Here is an 18,481-nt window from a genome sequence, read left to right as displayed (position 1 = left end):
CAACACTACAAGAACTAATCTCAGAGAAATAAGAAAAACTGCCATACTGAACCACCATTGCTCCAAACTTCCAGGGTTGAAGACATCATCATTTAAAGAAAATGAGAACAAAACTCGAGCAGATACGATAAGCCCACTGCTCCATAGTATGAATACTTGACTACCAATTCACACTTCTTATACGGGAACCACCAATCTCTTATTGATATCATGTCTGGAATGATTGTAGCTCTGCATAGAAAGGCACGTATGGCAGATATGGCCGATCACCATACTCAAGATTGGAGATCACTTTGAGTTGCCGACAATTCATATTATAGCACATGAATTTGGTATGTCTTCCCCTTCCCATGGTGAAGAAGATCAAGTCACACTCCGTATGAATCGCCAGGTAACCATTCAGAATTGTCCATCCAGATACGTGTGAAGTTTCCACACTATGCTTCAACATCCACTCTTTGTTGTCATAATCCTCAAGAACATAAATCATTACTCGAACCTCAGCATGATTTTCATTTGTCTGAAAACTGGAATAATGCAAGCACCCCTGTGACTGCTGAAGAAAACCAGTAGTACTATACACATCATGAGGAACAGGGAAGGTCGTCCATGTTTCCCTCTCCGTGTCCACCGCAGCTAGACAATGGCATGATGTACTGCTGTAGGTGTGAAAATGCATACAGTCGTTGAGGAAAACAGCAGACATGTACTCAGGACCGAGAAGCCAAATATCCTCATTCCATCTCTTTTCTTTACGAACCCACCTCCCTGTTTCCGATGAATACACATCCACTCTGCTGAGGGCACAGTCGACATCTTGATCCATCAACATCTTCAGCAACACAAACACAAGAAAATAGGAAGACACGGCCGGATTGAAACCCAAACGTAGAGAGCCCGGGAGGCGTTCAACGTCGTTGCTGGTGTAGAACTGTAGAAGAAGCCGGCCAGGGTTTGTGGGAGCTTTTTGCGGTGATCGGGATGATCGATGAGGGTCAGCCAGTGGTTGGAAACGCACTTGAAGCGGCAGAGCGATTTAGCGGGGACGCGCGAGAGGATCTCCACGATGACGTCGTCGGTGAGCCTCTCGGCGGCCGTCCCGTTAGGGGGAGAACCGAAGGACCTGCACAAACATAGATGGAGGAGAGGTCAGGGGCTTGCTCAAGGAGGAGGAAAGATGAAGATGCTGCTGCTTCGCGTACCTGGCGCGAGCCGAAGCGCGGCCTTCCTCCCGTGGGGGAGAGGGATTAGCTGGGGACGACATGCCGGAGCAAGAAATCGGCGGCGGAGGCGGTGGCGGCGCCGTCGAACGAGGCGGATCGACGGGAGGAAACCTACGGCTACGGGTCTGAGGCTTTACTTTTGTTTTAGGGGTGTCTGAGGCTTTGCTTCTCCTGCACAAGCAGGGCTATCGGTGCGACTAAATGGGCTAAACTGTGTTGAATCTTCAGGCAGGCACTGGGCTGTAGCCTGTACATGCGTTGGTAACAGTGCATTTTTTTTTTGGCGAAATCAAAATATACCATCTCCATCCACATTTGTTCTCTTTTATTCTTCGAAATCATCCACAATTATTCTCAAAATAGGTTCTCAAATTTCGGACCACGCTCAAGCTGTTTGCTTGATGATGGAGTTTGTGGACCAAGATGCACCCTGTGCATGGAGATCGGCGCAGAGGTGGCCGAAGAGGAGGCACATGCGACCGTGAATAGCACCAACTCTGCCTCGACCGTGCTGCCACCACAGTTCGTGCCCCGCTGCCACGATCACGAGACCAGCACGTCCACCTTTAACGCCGTCGACACAGCTGACTCGGGCGAGAAAGGGTGGCACATGCGAGGCCAACATGACTTGGGTCCCATGAAGGATACTCCTATTCTTTCCTTCCAGCAGCTTCACTTCTTGGGGCTCACAGCCGGTGAGAGGGAGTACATGATGTTGGACATAGACTCCGCAACAACCGGCAATTATTTAGATTATGTTCAGGAAGTCCCGTCCACTTTTGCTTAGTTGAAATATGTCAAAATTGTAATGAATTTCATTCGGCTGAAATGAAAATCATCCAGCTAGCATGAAATTCGTCCCATTTATTCAAATTTGCTTTGGAACGTATGTGGACATGGTTGTACGGACGGCTCCCATGCATATCAGTATCCACAGATGCGTCCACGGACAAATATAGTGTCTATTTTAGGGATCCAAGTTGAAGATGCTCTATTTCATGTTGTTTAGCTTGATGGCCTGGTCAGTCGGTGGTGTCCATATTCAGGATAACATAGGTTGGGTTGTAACGAATTCAGGCCAGTTTTTCACAAAATAACCAGACAACTCTTACTCGCTTCTTAAGTACTCCATATAAAAATGAAAATTTAGAAATCTTTTGTCACGTTTTTTTTACGTAAAAAAAACCTCAATTGGAAAGTAAGCAGTGACAAATCATCAAGTTGGAGGGGGCAAAGATCAAATTCCCCATGCGTATCCATCTCAAGGAAATCCAGATTGATACGTATCCTTGGTAACCGTGCGCGATTGGTGTTGGAGACGGGCACGGCTTTGGATTCTGATCAAATAAGCAGCGAGCACCGCCAGCCGTCGCTCGCCACCTCCGGTACTTCATCTTCAGGGAGCGTCCTGGTTGCAGTTGTACTGGGCCAAGGCAATACCGGAAACAAATTCCGATGGCAGAGGCGGCCCTTGCAATACCGTCGATGGTCGACGGCCTAAAACAAGGGCAGAGGAAGGTTTTGTTCTGCGCGTTCAAGAGGGATTTGGACGAAGAAGCCAGCGTGCGTGCGCCAAAGATCTATTGAATCAATCTGTTTCCTGGAATAAATCATGTTCCTAAATTCGTTACCTTCACTGGCTACATACAGGTGTCACGGTTTGCTCGCTATTTCTCGGAACACTCGGCATTCAATTACTACCACCGTCAGCAGAGTCCAGCGAGGACGATCATCGGGATGGCTCAAGAGTTTGTTGGCAGCAACAACATCAATCTTTTGAGGCCCTGCTTCACGTTTGGTTTTTTTTTTTAGAAAAGGAGGATGACCCCCGGCCTCTGCATCTGGAAGATGCATATGGCCACTTTATTGATTATCCTTAAGGACCATACAAAGTATTACACCAATGTGCCTGAATCCACCATCTTGGCAACATATGCCACTACTCCTATCCAATATGATGAAGGGGTGCTAGCCGGGCCACTACCCAGACCACTCACGTAAACCTAACATCAAAAGCCGGAAGCCGAAACACATTCGGAAAGCCCCAGCCGAGCCACATACCGGGCCTGGGGCATAATCCGATCTGGCGCACTCGTGTGTCGTCGCCGCCATCTTCCACAGGTCCGTCTTCAGATCAAATTGAGGCTTCTACCATGTCTGGCCACTCCGCCATTGACGCCACCATGACGCCAAACAGCAACCTCCTCCTGCGCGAGTCCATCTCCATGCATCGGACGTCGAGCCTCCACAGCGCCATGCTGCCGCCATCCGCCGCCATCAATGTGTGAGATGGAGCACTGCTCCACCATCCCCCCAGCCAACACTTGCTCCAAAAACGACGCCCCCAGGAGAACCGGAACGCGTCGGAGGAAAAGCGGAGGCTTGGGCGAAGAAGGGCAAGCCATCGGCAGCTGTCACCGACCCCAAACAGCGCCCGCCACCACCCAGCCCTCAAGGCGGCGCCTTCAAGAAGGTCGCGGCGCCAAAGACGCCGCCGCCGCCCACCGGAGTTAGGTTTTCACCCGAGAAGCTAGGTGGTGGGGAGTGGAAGGGCAGACCTTGACAGACGTCTCCATGAAGAAATCGGCGCCCGCGGGCGTCGTCGTCGTCGCGGCCGGCCGGAGCCGACCCGAGTTTCCCCCGATCTGGATCCTGACCACCAAAATCGCCCGCATCCCATAGGCAGGCCATCCAGCACACCCAGGGACCTTCGCAGGAGAAGTGCACTGAGCAGGGAAGAAGGCCAGCAGCCAGATATGGCGCCGCCAGCCACCAAGGCAGCCACGCGAGGCCCCAGGCCACCGGAGATCCGTCGGCCACCCGACCAGATCGCCGGCACCACGCCCACCCCACTGCCCGCCGCAGGAGACAGGGAGCCTCGCCAGGGGCCGCCGCCCGGATCCAAGACCCTCTGATGCAGATTGGAGCGGAGCCGGCCCCGCCGCCGCAGTCCCAGACCGCGCCCCAGGCATGGCCCGGCGCCAGCCTCGTGCGGCGGCGACGAGAAGATGGAGAGAGGGAGGTTACGCCGGCGGGAGGGGAAGCACCCCCCGAGACGCCCGCTAGGGGCGGCGCGGGGGCGGGGGGAGGGAAAAAAGAATCTACCTATGCGAGGAACTCCTTAACTCCTTCACGTTTGGTACCAGACATTAGGTGGGTCAGCTTTGTAATATAAGAAGCAAGTACCCTATTTCATGAACGACTTCTAATTAATACTTACTTCTTTTGCCCGTTTACATTCGTTTAAGGGAGGCAAAGATTCGGGTAGAGCGAAGTACATCTCAACCAGATTAGCACCCATCACCCGTTTAATTTTTCCAAAGCACGACGACGCTCTTCTCAACTATCTGAACGAAGGAGGACGGCAGATTGAACCCGCTTTGTAATATTATTATCTCTTTAATCATTAATTCCTCCTTCAAGACAATTGATTTGTGTAACCTAAAATATGTCAACTCTAATTTGTTCAGCTATCTGCCCATCATTCCCATGGTTTTGGTCAATGGAAGTAAAGGCTTTGGCACTGGAGGGAGCACCTACGTCCCAAACTATAATCCTAGAGACGTCATTGCTAACCTGAAAAGGCTGATATATGGGGAGGCAGTCGTACCAATGGTCCCTTGGTACAAAGGGTTCAAGGTCCGTCACATGCTTTTACTAGAACAGTTTGTTCCTTAATTTGACAATTTTTGGTTTTTGATGTAAATTTCCCATTAATAACCTGACAGGGCACTGTGAAGGAGAAAAGTTCAAAGGCAGCTGGTGTCAAATATACCATCACTGGTATTATAGAGGAAGTTGATGACACCAAGCTTAAAATTACTGAGCTTCCTGTATGACACTGGACTTCCGACTACGAAGAATTTCTTGTATCCTTGCGTACGGGCAAGTACAAGGAACCACCGTTTCTGGAGGTAATTACTTACTTATACAAATAGTTCCTTCTCTTGAGTTTTAGATGTTTTGACTTTCTTCAGTTGCAACCGATTTACAGGACGTAAGGTCCCATTACAATCATGCGGCCGTGGATTTTGATGTTATCTTGAGTAAGAAAAACTTGAGTATTGCTAAGGAACAAGGCCTTGACAACAAATTCAAGCTGAAAACCACAATAGGAACAACTAACATGCACTTGGTTGACTCAGATGGTAAAATTCGAAAATATGACACCCCAGAGGACAGTGAGTATCCCTATCTAATATGGACATGTATTGACCCCTTCTCTTCTTGTGGACTTGAATCTAAAATTATGTTGCATTTTCAGTACTTAAAGAGTTCTTCAAACTGAGGCTCCAATTCTATGGTAGAAGACAGGTACTTGTTGATTTTTCCCCTCTGTGATAATGATGTTCATGTGCAACCTGACACATTAACTAATTTATGTCGTGCAGACAGTAATGTTGCAAAATATTGGGAAAGAGTTGCTGAAGCTTCAGAACATGGTGAGATTTATTCTTGCTGTTATCTCCGGTGACATCAAACTGGTTAAGAGTAACAAAACAGAGCTATCCCTGGAGCTTAAGCAGAAGGGGTATGAACCTTTTCCAAAGAGAAACATTACGGCCAAACCAGTTGGTGTAGGAGCTACAGAAGTGGAAGAAGCAGCACCAGTAGGAGTTCATGCCAGCGATTATGAGTACCTTTTCACGGCAGTTGGTAGATTCACTCTGGCGAAGGTCGAAGAAGTCACTGCACAACAGAAGAAATTAGAGGAAGAAGCTGAAAGTCTGAGCAAAGCAACTCCGGAAACTCTGTGGCTGAGAGACCTTGATGCCCTTGAAAAGGAACTGGATGTAATTAAGCAACATCTCTCTCTCTAATGTTTTGTTTCATGTTATGTGCTTCACTTCTTCTCACTCATTGATTTTGGTTAGGTGATTGATGCAAAATTTGAAGCTGAGCAGGACAAGATAAGATGTTGGCGGGAAGCACACTCCGAAGGCAAGAAGGCGACTGAAGCAGCATCCAAGAAGACTGCAGCCGAAACTCACAAGGTACAATGCCACGCAAGAAGTGACAGTTCTTAGGTTATTTGCTGCTTTCACAAGTCAATTCAACAATTTCATAGGCAAGCGCACAGGTGGTGGCGAGAGATGATGAGGACAAAGTGCTCGAACTAAAGGATCGACATGACATGTCTCCAAAACATAGTGGTAACGCCCATGTACCATCTTGTGTTTGTGCTCACGAAATATATAACATCTACAAAAGTTTAAGCTTTATGGCGTGGCCACTTGTCCAGCCATGGAAGCTGAGACTACACAAGAAGAGCAGAAAGGAAAGAAGAGGAGAAACAACAACTCCAGTGCTCCTCCTCCTAAGAAGGTGGGAAGGATGGGGGCCTCCTGCCCGAACAAGAAGAGCGGCTAGGTTTTACAAGGAGTTTCAAGCCCTTCTACACGAAGAGAAGATGCCGACGCTCCTTGTTAGAAGTATAATGCGCTTGAGTTAGAGATAGAATTAGTAATGTATTGTCTTGTACTCTAAGTCTCTACCCCACCATATACTCTATATAATCCCATATGAGGATCGGATCAATACGACATACAACACAAATATTAGTCATCCTACAGTTTCCACCTCGTATTAGAGCGGTTTGTCTAACGATGCCGATCTTAAGACCTTCCACCATTTCTGCAGCGCGCCGCCCCCAGGGAGCCGCACCCGATTGATCAATGATCAGATTGGTTCCATAGATTAGATTAGTTACAATTTTTGAAATTCCAATAGATCATCTTTTCTTTTAGCTACAAACAAATCCGACAACCCGCAGATGGTGAAATTTGGTGCAAGATTTGTTGACGATGATGGCTTGACGGCAGGCTCGATCACGTGTATTAGATTGATCGGAAGCGTTCCTACTCTCCTGGAGGAGAGCCGCGGCTGTTTATTTATATGTTGGCAAAACACCATGCCGTGAGGTACAAGAGAAGGATTAGGAATCCTGTTTGAATACAAGAAAGAGTAGAACCGGGAGAGGAGGAAGAGATAGTTGAGATTACAACTACAACTACTACTCAAACTCTAACAACGTGCAGATGCTCCAAGGCGCGAGCTAGGCGGCGCACCCGCACAGGGGCACCGCGTGGCGGTGCAGAACACGCTCGCTCGTCTCCAAGCCGGGTTCCATCTACAAGCAGTCGAGGCTGACACGGCAGATTCTTCTCCAACATCAGAGCCGTCGATCACGCATGCATAGTAAGAGCATCTCTAGTAGACCCTATAAAAGTCGGACCCGGAAAACGTGTTTACAGTTCGCTGCAGATCAGATTTATGGGGCGAATTTGTTTGCTGCAGATCAGACCCCGTATATGAAACTGTAAAATTTGAGGGAAAAGAACATTCACGGGAGAAACTTGCAACGACATTCATCATACATAGTTGATCATCATACTACATCATTGATAGTTGTTCATCATACTACATCATAGTACAACATAGGGGGGAGGGGAATCTGCACGTCGTGCAGCGTATCCGAGTCTAGGCTACCAAAATCGACGGGTGCGGCGACGACGACGTGGAGGAGCCGGAGGAGCTCAGTCCTCGTCGGAGTCGAGGTCGATCCAGACCCTTGCCTGCTCGGCCTTCATGACGTGTAGGTCCGCCTCCTTGGACGCATGCGCCTGTGACGCCGTGACGCCCTGCTCGAGAAAGATCTCCTTGATCTCGAGCTCGCGACAGCGGTGCGCGTCGGCCTCCTCCTCCTCCCTCGCCGATAGCTCCACGATGGTGCACTCGAGGTGGTCCTCCTACCCCGGGGGAGGTAGTCTTCGGGGGAGGTGCCCCGAGAATTGAGACTTCGCCTTCTCCAGTTCTGCCTCCGTAACCTCCTCCCCTGGAGCCCCAAGAAGTGAAACTGTCTGCCTCCACGTTGCCGCCAAACGGCTAATTGGCCGACGATGTTCAGCCCACCAAGTTTGACTTCAACAGGATGGGAGGAGCGGTGGCCTTCTTGTGACCCGAGCAGCCGCGACCTACCGTGCACTCCTCTTTCTCGTTGTCGGTTGCGTCTGCGGACGTACCGGCTTCGTGGTCGTGGCAGCGGAGTGTGGCCTCGACGCAGCCGACGATGTCCTCCTCCTCCTCGGTCTTGCCCCACACCTCGTCTGCCGCCTCGTCGAACTCCTTGTAGGCAGCCTCCAGTTCTGTGACGCTCACACGGTACCGCCAGTGGGCGAGGAGGATCTCACAGGCGGAGCGGTACAACTCGAGGAGCGCCGCCTGCTCCTCCACGTCCCTGCCGGTGCTGAGTCCCTCATTGCCGGCGTTGCGGTCGATTACGAGTATCTGGTTGGAGACGCACTTGAAGTGGCAGAGCGACTTGGCCGGGACACGCGAGAGGATCTCCACGAGGAGGTCGTCGGTGAGCCTCTCGGCCGCCGTCCCGCAGGGGGCAGAAGAGGAAGACCTGCACAAACACAGATGGAGGAGAGGTGAAGGGATCCCTGAGTGAGGAGGAAAGCCGAAGATCCAGCTGCTTCGCGTACCTGATGCGAACCAAGGCGCGGCCTTCCTCCCACGGGGGAGAGCGATCAGTTGAGGCGGACATGCCGGAGCAAGAAATCGGCGGCGGCGGTGGCCAGGGATACGGAAGGTCGTCCATGTTTCCCCCTCTATGTCAACCACAACTACACAATGGGATGACGTGATGCTGTCGGCGTAAAAATGCATATAGCCGTTGAGGAAAACGGTAGATTGGTGCCGGGGACCAAGAAAATAAAGATTCTCGTTCCATCTCTTTTCTTTAGGAACCCATCTCCCGGTTTCAGACGAAAAAATATCCACCCTCGTGAGACCACAGCCAAAGTCACCATCATGATCCATGAACGGCAGCAACACAAACACATGGAAGTGGGACGACACAGCCAGATCGAAACCCAAACTTACAGTGCCCCTCGTTCCTGCATTGCTGGTTTCTGGCAGCATCAACCACTCCTCCGTCGCGGGATTGCACACGATGTAACGGTCACCCTCGCCCGTGTACCAGCTGCAGAGGAGGAGGCCGCCGCAACAATCCAGTAGATCGACGCGCCGGTGGTTCGGCAGAAAGGAGAAAGATTTGTCTATCGAAGGGCAGCTTCTCCCAGAGAAATTGGCGAGATAGTATAATGAGATTGGGATGCGCTCAACGTCGTCGCTAATGTAGAAGAAGCCGTCGAGCGAGACGGACGGGAGGAAACCTATGGCTAGCGGGTCTGAGATTTTGCTGCTCCTGCACCAGTAAATGAATGGGCCGTCGGTTTGAAGTAATTGGGTAATCTGTGTACATGCGTTAAAAACGAGATGCATTTTTTTTTTCACATCAGTTGACGGTAAGCAAATCATAGTAATACCCTCATAAAAAATCCATCCACATTTTCTTTGGAGTTAAATGCACTGGAGGTCCTAAAAGTTTCGCCGGGGTGTCACTTTAGTCCTAATTCTTCCAAAATGCACCTTTAGGTCTTAATTCTTTAGTAAGTGGTTCACCCTAGGTCCTTTTTTCACGAGCGCTCGCTGACCTGCCCGCGTGGCGCATTGACCCACGCCATGTCAACAGTGGGCCCAATCGCCAGGCCAGAGAAATACACTGGAGGTCCTGAAAGTTTCTATGCAGCATCACCTTAGTCCTACTTCTTTCAAAATGCACGTTTAGGTCCTAATTCTATAGTAAGTGGTTCACCCGAGGTCCTTTTCTGCACGACCGCTCACTAACCTATTTGGTTGTGCATTGACCCATGCCACGTTGACTTAGGGTCACTAGCAGATGACGAACATTGCAACAAAAAAACCTATTTTTTGCAATCACTAGCTGTAGGCATTGATTTAGTTCGATTTGCATTGTTTCATTAAGTTTCTCAAACCGCTTGCTCTGATTTGAGGTTGGGTGATAGGAGCTTGTGGAGGAGGCGGCGTGCTGCTGCAATGCTCCCCTTCCGTCACCCGCTTCCCTGTCGAGGAGCTTGTTGTCCTAGCCATGGCGATGGTGTGGGCACGAGAGAGAGAGAGAGAGAGAGAGAGAAGAGAGAGAGAGAGAGAGGCTGGGAAATGTCAAGAGGGGGTTTTACAAGGGGCTTTCTGTAAAAAAAAGAGCAACCACGGCAGCCTCTAAGTTGACATGGTGGCTCAACGCGTCACGCGAGTAGGTCAGCAACCGCTCGTACAAAAAAAGACCTCGGGTGAACCATTTACTACAGAATTAGGACCTAAACATGCATTTTGAAAGAAGTAAGACTAAGGTGACACTACCCAGAAACTTTTAGGACGTTTCTCGCCTGGCGGATGGGCCCTGTGTTGATGTGGCATGGGTCAACGCGCCACGCAGGCAGGTCAATAAGCGCTCGTGAAAAAAGGACCTCGGGTGAACCGCTTACTAAAGAATTAGGACCTAAAGGTGCATTTTGGAAGAATTAGGACTAAAGTGACACCCCGACATAACTTTTAGGACCTCTAGTGCATTTAACTCTTTTCTTTGCGAAATCATCCACAATTGTTCCCATTAAAAATTCTAAAAAAATTGTTCTAAAAAAAATCTCCATTCACAAGTTTATTGCTCAATCCATCTAAAAAAATCATCTATATAAGCTACACCACGAATTATAGTTTAAATCATGAACATAAATGATGATTGATCAATACACAAAATTGGAATTTTGATTAGTATTAACTGCAAATTGGCAGGTTCTTTTTACATGGTATTGGATTAACAAATGCAAATTTCGGACCATGATCTAGCTGATTGCTTGATGATGGAGTCTGTGTTCAATCATGGGTCATTAATCCCAACTAGTTCGTTGATGGCGCTCGTTGCCGTGCCCGTCCATTTTTACTGTAGTATGACGTGCTAGGAATTTATGTAAAAACTGGAGTTGTTTTTCAGCAAAATTCTTGTTTTCTTTTCAAATGTGAGTCAAGTACTAAAGTTCAATCATTCGCCTTTTTTGTAGATACTTGGAAGCCATGTTTGGTAATATTTTTAATAAAATGTGAACAATATAGAAAACTAATAGGCACAATGCATATTTCTCAATCCAGCACTTGATTTATCCAAATGGTCGGTGTGCAAGCTGCCTCAATTCCTCGATCCACTTGCAAACGAAAGAAGCAAGGGGAGAGTAAGCTTCAAGCGAAGAATAAGGCAGCCATTCTGGTTAGCCTGCTGCTTGTTTCCTTGCTCGGTTTGGAAGACACGACTTCCTCCGGTCTGCACCAAGCGAATGCTTCAGCTGGGCTCAGGACAAAGCAAATGGCCTCCAAAAAATGTCCACGACATTTTTCAAATTCATGAACATTTATTGTTCATCCGATCCAAAAAATGTTCACCAATTCAAAAAATGTTCATCGATTTCACTTTTTGCCCATCAAATTCAAAATTTGTTCATCAAATTAAATTATTTTTTCATCAAATTCGAAATTTGTTCATTATTTTCAAAAAATGTTCATAAAATTCGTAATTTGTTCATCGATTTTTAATATGTTTATAAAATTTGAAATCTTTTCATATGGTAAAAAATGCTCATGAATATTCGAAAAACACTCATCAAAATTTCAAAAACAATTCATGAAAATACAAAAAAACCCATCAAAATTAAAAAATTGTTTACTTTTTAAATTCTGAACATTTTTCAAAATCTCTTATAGTTTTTGAAATTACGTACATTTTTAACACATGAACATTTTTTGAAACGACAAATATTTGGGAACGAGCTCGGTTTTGGGTCCTAAAATAAGTAGCGAGCATCGCCAGCCGTCGCTCGCCACCTCCGGCTCTTCATCTTTAGGCAGCATTGTACTGGGGCAAGGCCACCGCCAGCCTCTTCCCACTCACCGGAGTGGTCCTCCCTAGTGTTGGCTTACTCCGTCCTATCGAGTGTCGATGGCGACAGAGCCAGAGCTTGCAATACCTTCAGTGGTCGACAGCCTCAGGCGAGGGCAGAGGAAGGTTTTGTTCGGCTTGTTCAAGATGAATTTGGTCAAAAAAGCTATGGTGTGTTTACCAAACCACTGCTAAATGTTTGGGTTCATTGGCTGGCCACAGGTGACGCAGCTTGCAGGGTTCATGTACACGCACTTGGCATACCATCAGCACCACGGTCAGCAGAGCCCAGAAACGACAATCATACGAATGGCTCAAGATTTCGTTGGCAGCAACAACATCAATCTCTTGGAGCCCCGCAGCATGTTTGGCACCAGATATAATGTTTGTTAGCTTTGTAAGAGCCAAGTTTGTAGCGAGTTCTTATGTTTCCTTGCCTCTTTATTTACATTCATCTTTCAGGGAGGCAAAGATGCGAGCAAAGCTTTCTACATCTACACCAGATTATCACCTATCACCCGTCTAATTTTTCCCAAGGATGATGCTGCTCTTCTCAACTATCTTAGCCTGAGGACGGTGAATTGAACCCAGTTGGTAATATTATTATCTCTCCAACCATTCATCCTTCATGAGGTCAACTTCTTAAAATAAAAAAAATCCTGCATGATTGCCAGTGGATTGATTTTTGTGTAACCTAAACTACACCACCTTTACTTCAGGTATATGCCAATCATTCCCATGGTTTTGGTCAATGGAAGTAAAGGCTTTGGCACTGGATGGAGCACCACTACCAGAAACTAGACTTTTCCTCACAGCCAGAAACCCACAGGAAAATAGCTATTACCGTCAGGAAACTATTCCCTGTCAGTTGACCGACAGGCAAAACCCGTCAGGAATAAAGTGACAGGGAAATATGTTAATGCCTGATGGGTGGCCGACAGGAAAACTATTCCTGTCGGCAGTTCCTGTCAGCACTGCAGCCCACGGGAAAATCACTTGTCTCGTCAGGTTTATCAAGCACCTTCTGTGACGGGTAGCCGTCAGGAAAATGCCGCCAGGGTATATATTTTCAGAAATTTCTGTATCCTTTAAATAAATGCAAACATACATGCAATGGCCCATCTATAAGAAGATGCATCCAAAATAAATGTTTACATAACACATTAGAGTCCATTAAACCATGATTCAACATCCAGCAATTGACATATGAAAAGTTGTACATGCACTTGCTCGAAAGCAACAACAATTCTACACATACATGACACCAGTCTGATTATCATCCATCACATTGCACAGAGCAATGACAACAAAATACACACACTTCTAAGTCACCTAGGTTCATGATCAGGAGCATCACCTACATACATCACTTCACTATTCAGATCCATCATATTGCAGCAAACATTAAGCACCTAATTAAGTTTGCTAATGAGCATGTAGTACCACCAGAGAGATCCAAAATACCATAAGATGGTCATTGATTATTTCCAAGTGCAGGTGGACTAGTGAGATCCTCCTCCGGATGCACAGTTGTTATCATCAATGTTCTCACCATCATTGCTACCTCCAGTGTTGTGTCGTCCTCCAAGCTAACATGGGATGAATTAGTGTTCCCCTACAAAGCCATGTACGATATTAATGAGAACCAACAATGAAATATACATCACCTTGTAGACAGTGATAACATATTCAGATATGGCACTAGTTATATTTACACTCCTCAACAATTCACTCACTTTTGTTACAGTCTTGACAAAAATTAAGGCAAATTCTTAGTGATCCAGAGATTGCAAAGTATGATGCACCAGACGGCAAAATAATCAATAAAGAAAGATGTGTACTTTGCTCATTAAGAACAGACTTTTGTGGTATATTATTTCTGCTTTTCTTATCAGAGAAACAAACAAACTGATAGCCAGTACTCAATTTTCAGTAAAGATATTGATTAGTCCGATTAAATTGGATCTTTCAGAGAGGATGTTTGAACCATATGGAAGCAAACATTATCCATTCTTGTATGCGCTATAAAGTAGACAGACCCAGAGACTTAGTTAAGTCCTTGTTACTATCACAAAATGTACAATGCCCCTGAGTTTGTTGCCTATGAACTAACATCCATACATTGTCAATAAAGTTAACTAAAGGATTACAGTTGACTAATATCTCAGTAAGTTAATGCAGTTACCAAAATGGTTGTTTACTGGAGAGCACAACTTCAAGACGAGATATAAACTTTAAGAGGGCATACTGAATTACCTACTATGATTAGTTACTCGCTCTAGAGCTATATCTCCAGCCTTTGATTCCATGCATTATTCTCCAAGTCTTCTTTGAGCAAGAAACACAATCTAAGCGGACACTTGTATCGATTCTAAGATTATTCAGACATGAACATATATTCTGAATATAACAGTGCATTATGGGGCAGAAATCAATAACCATATGTCTGCCAGGAGATCATGTAATGGTTCCTGCAAAAAAATACCATGTAGTACTAGTTAGACTCTACTATCAAACTTCTAAATGCACTGGAGATTCCGAACACGAAACCTCTGCACATATTGACAACAAGTGATATGAATTAAAAAGATAAAATATGAAAATCTTGAACTATGGATACTGAATGTATGAACCTCCTATATGTTCAGAAATATAACATTTTAATTACTATCCATGTATAGAATAAGCAATCACAAATATATCCAGATCACAAAAATGTGAAAAAATATAAACAGGAAGTGCAACTTTGCTTTAGAAATATCACAAAAGACAGCAAACAGCATACTATCACAGAGTTACAAATGAAACAAAGCTAAAACACCACAGAGTCAACTTCATCTAAACCAACATGATAGGATGAAGATTGTAATTCAGGTAAGTAGATCATGCCCTCAAAGAAGATTGTAATAGGACTATTTAGATGTTGGAGCAACTGTTGGCTCCAGATTTGATGCCCAAGTGCCAAAGACTGGACAAGAGGATCTGAACTAAATCATTCCCTCGAAGAAGATCTAGCATGCTACACACACCCTTGAGTGACCAAGGAATGTGACCGCTGAACTATGGTACATGATGACAGAAACACAAGAATGAGATAGATATGTGTGTGCATTCGTCACCTCACGCTACTGACTTGCGAGAACTTGATAAAGAAGATGTCTATACTCCTCGACATCCGATAGACAACACATTTTAGACTCCAAGGTACATGCAACCAGATCAGGGTTTAGGAGAAGACAAGAGGATTGGATTAGCGGCGCTGATTCATATGAGGAGAGGCTGGGTTAGCGTCAGGGATAGGATAGTGGATACTTTGAGAACACTTTACATTCTTCATCGTAAATCAGTAATTCATCAAATAAATAATATAGGAACAAATAATAAGGTAAAAAACAACACATCATAGTATTTTTTAGATAATTACCACACCAAGACAAGAATGTATATTTTCAAAATTTGAGAGATACCTGAGATATGTTTTGCCTTGCTCTTCATTGCATCTATGACATATGGCTCTCCACCACGAAGATTTATAAAGATGTGAAGCAATACCTACAAGATACTGGCACAATTATGCAAAGCATTTGCTTACATTTCCAACTAAAAATATGAATAACTTGCTTATAATACTGAACACTCACCGCCAAAATGATTTGTCAAAGAAAGTGATATCTAGAGATTGTATACGTGGGCTGCATCTTCAACAATGGTTCGATGATACAGCAGATTCAAGCTACTACAAATCAAGCATGCAAAGGAATAAATATTTGACGTATATACTTTCAAGACATTATTCGTACATACAACCACTGAGAAAAGAGATAGGCATCATCTTCACAAACGGTACATTTCCTAGACGCACCATAACTAGCAACAATACAAATTACACAAACAATAACCTTTTCTGTTTTTAATTGACATCAACGAATAGGAGTGCTAATAATACACCTAGTAGTAGCTTCTAAAATTTTGGGATACAACACAGAAAAGCACTTTCGTGCAAAATGATAACAGACTAGAAAATTCACCAAGATCCTGCGGTTATGAGATCTACATTCTGCATAATAAATTGTATGAAAAACTAGAGATCCTGACCTCTTTTTTGCTTGACCATGGTTGAGACTTACCATAGAAGACTGGAGCACCCGGAGATTAAACCTTGACCATGTATGATTTTGCTTGCACATGGAGAGGAGGGGTGGACTGTTGTCACGTCAGGGAGGAAGCGGCGGCTTGCTCGATGTGCGAAGGGGACTAACCCGGATCTGGAGCAGGGAGCACGGGGTGCAAGCAACACGTACATGGAGGTCATGTTGGGGTGGGGTGGCAGGCGGTGAGCCGGGGGAGGTGGGCCGCGGCGGCGGACAGAGGTGGAGGCAGAACGGCGGCTGGCGGTGGGAGAGATGGAAGGCGGGCGGCGCTGGCTTTCGAAGATTGACCCGGGCCAGGGTGGAGGTGAGAGACGAGCGGTGGTGGAGGTCGGAGTGGAAGGCGAGCGGCGATGGTGGAGGATGGCGGCGGCTGCGTGAGGAAATTGGAGGAGCGGCACCCATGTCCCAAAGTATAATCCAAGAGACATTATTGCTGACCCGAAAAGATTTCTAGTACATGGAAAAACCGACGTACCAATGGTCCCTTGGTACAAAGGGTTCAAGGTCCGTCAAATGTTTTTTAGGGGTCCGCCAAATGTTTTAACTAGCATTGTTCTGTTATACTAGAGTTGATGGAACTTAAGAACAAAGTGAGGTTTATTCTTTCTGTTATCTCCGAGGATATCGAACTGGTTAGCAGGAAGAGAGCAGAGCTAATCCTGGAGCTTAAGCGGAAGGGGTATGAACCTTCCCCAAAGAGAAACATTACAGCTGAGCAAGTTGGTCTAGGAGGAGCTACAGAACTGGAAGAAGAAGCAGCAGTAGGAGTTCATGCAATCGATTATGAGTATCTTCTAACAGCGGCATTTGGTACATTTAATCCGAAGAAGGCACAACAGAAGAAATTAGAGGATGAAGCTGAACATCTGGGCAAAGAAAACTCCGGAAACTCTGTGGCTGAGAGACCTTGAGGCCCTTGAAAAGGAGCTGGATGTAATTAAACAGTGTCTCTCTCTAATCTTTTCTTCCATGCTATGTGCTTTACTTCTTATCACTAATTGATTTTTATGCAGGTGATTGATGCAAAAACTGAAGCTGAACAGGAGGAGATAATATGTTGGCGGGAAAAACATTCTAAAGGCAAGGTCTCTAAAGCAGCACCGAAGAAGACTGCGGCCAAATCTCACAAGGTATAGAGTGATGATGAGGATCAAGTGCTCGAACTAAAAGACCGTTGTCTGGTTGCTTATATTCCTGACTCCTCTCCAGAACATAGTGGTAATGCCCATGTACAAATCTTGTGCTTGTGCTCATGAAATATTACATCTCTTACAGAAGTTTAAGCTTTATTATGGCGTGACAACTTGTGCAGCCATGGAAGCTGAGACTACACAAGAACAGAGCAGAAAGAAGAGGAGGAACAAGCCAAGCAAGAGAGACAACAACTCTAGTGCTCGGTTTTACAGAGAGTTGCGAGCGCTTCTACGGGAACAGAAGATGCCGATGCCCCTTCTTCCAGCAGCTCTGCTCAGCCAATTGCACCGAGAAGGACAGCAATCCACATCGATTCTGTATGCTGGCATGGCTGGTGGCGAGTGATGAAAAAGGCTATCTGGGGTGACAACTTGTAAACAAACTGCTACATTGCATGTTATGTATAACTACATGTAGCATCACCATGGAACACGGCGTCGCTCAATTAGAACTCTTTCACCTTCCTACATGAAAAAAAAACTTACAAACAAAGAGGACACCTTCCAAGTGCTCTGAAGCAATGTTGTATTAAAAAATAAAGCCTTATGGCAAAATAATGTATATTTTCATCCAAGTACTGATGCACAGCCTAATGGTGTTCAGCCAGCACCATTTTCTATTTAAACAAGGCACGGTCAATTAACATCAAGGGGAGTGACAACGTAATCATTCAAAGTGTTTCACCATCAGAAATAAATGTCTAGCATTAAAGGAAAAAAAAAGATCTCAGACATTATAGCATTAGATGGCAAAGCGGCCATTTACTAGGTCTTTGCAGTAAGATGCATATACTTACCCCAACTGCAAATTGTAAGCTCCATGATAATCACATATCACGTCTTTTACAACATGATCATAGCATTTCTTTATCATTTTTCCCTTAAACACCACATGAACTAATCTCATTCAAATCAGACAAGTTACCACAATACTGAACCACCATAACTTCCAGACTTAAAGGATGCGGACATCATCAGTAAAAGAAAATGAGAACCCAACTCAAGCAGACATGCCAAGCCCACTGCTCCATGGTATGAACAATCGACTACTAACCCACTTCTCATGAAGGAACCAACAATCTCATATTGATATCACATAAGCAATGGTTGTAACTCTCC

At 45.7% G+C, this 18,481-nt stretch overlaps 2 pseudogenes; both read left to right on the top strand.

Annotated features, from left to right (window-relative positions):
* Positions 1 to 2,678: 2,678 nt before the first annotated feature.
* Positions 2,679 to 6,593, top strand: LOC119339341 (annotated as a pseudogene).
* A 5,485-nt stretch (positions 6,594 to 12,078) lies between these two features.
* LOC119339340 lies at positions 12,079 to 17,708 on the top strand (annotated as a pseudogene).
* The last annotated feature ends 773 nt before the right edge of the window (positions 17,709 to 18,481 follow it).

The sequence above is a fragment of the Triticum dicoccoides genome, chromosome 7B (genome assembly GCF_002162155.2).
Source record: "Triticum dicoccoides isolate Atlit2015 ecotype Zavitan chromosome 7B, WEW_v2.0, whole genome shotgun sequence".
Classification (NCBI taxonomy): Eukaryota; Viridiplantae; Streptophyta; class Magnoliopsida; order Poales; family Poaceae; genus Triticum; species Triticum dicoccoides.
Note: the sequence above shows the minus strand (reverse complement) of the source record. Positions and strands in the feature narration are given on the sequence as shown.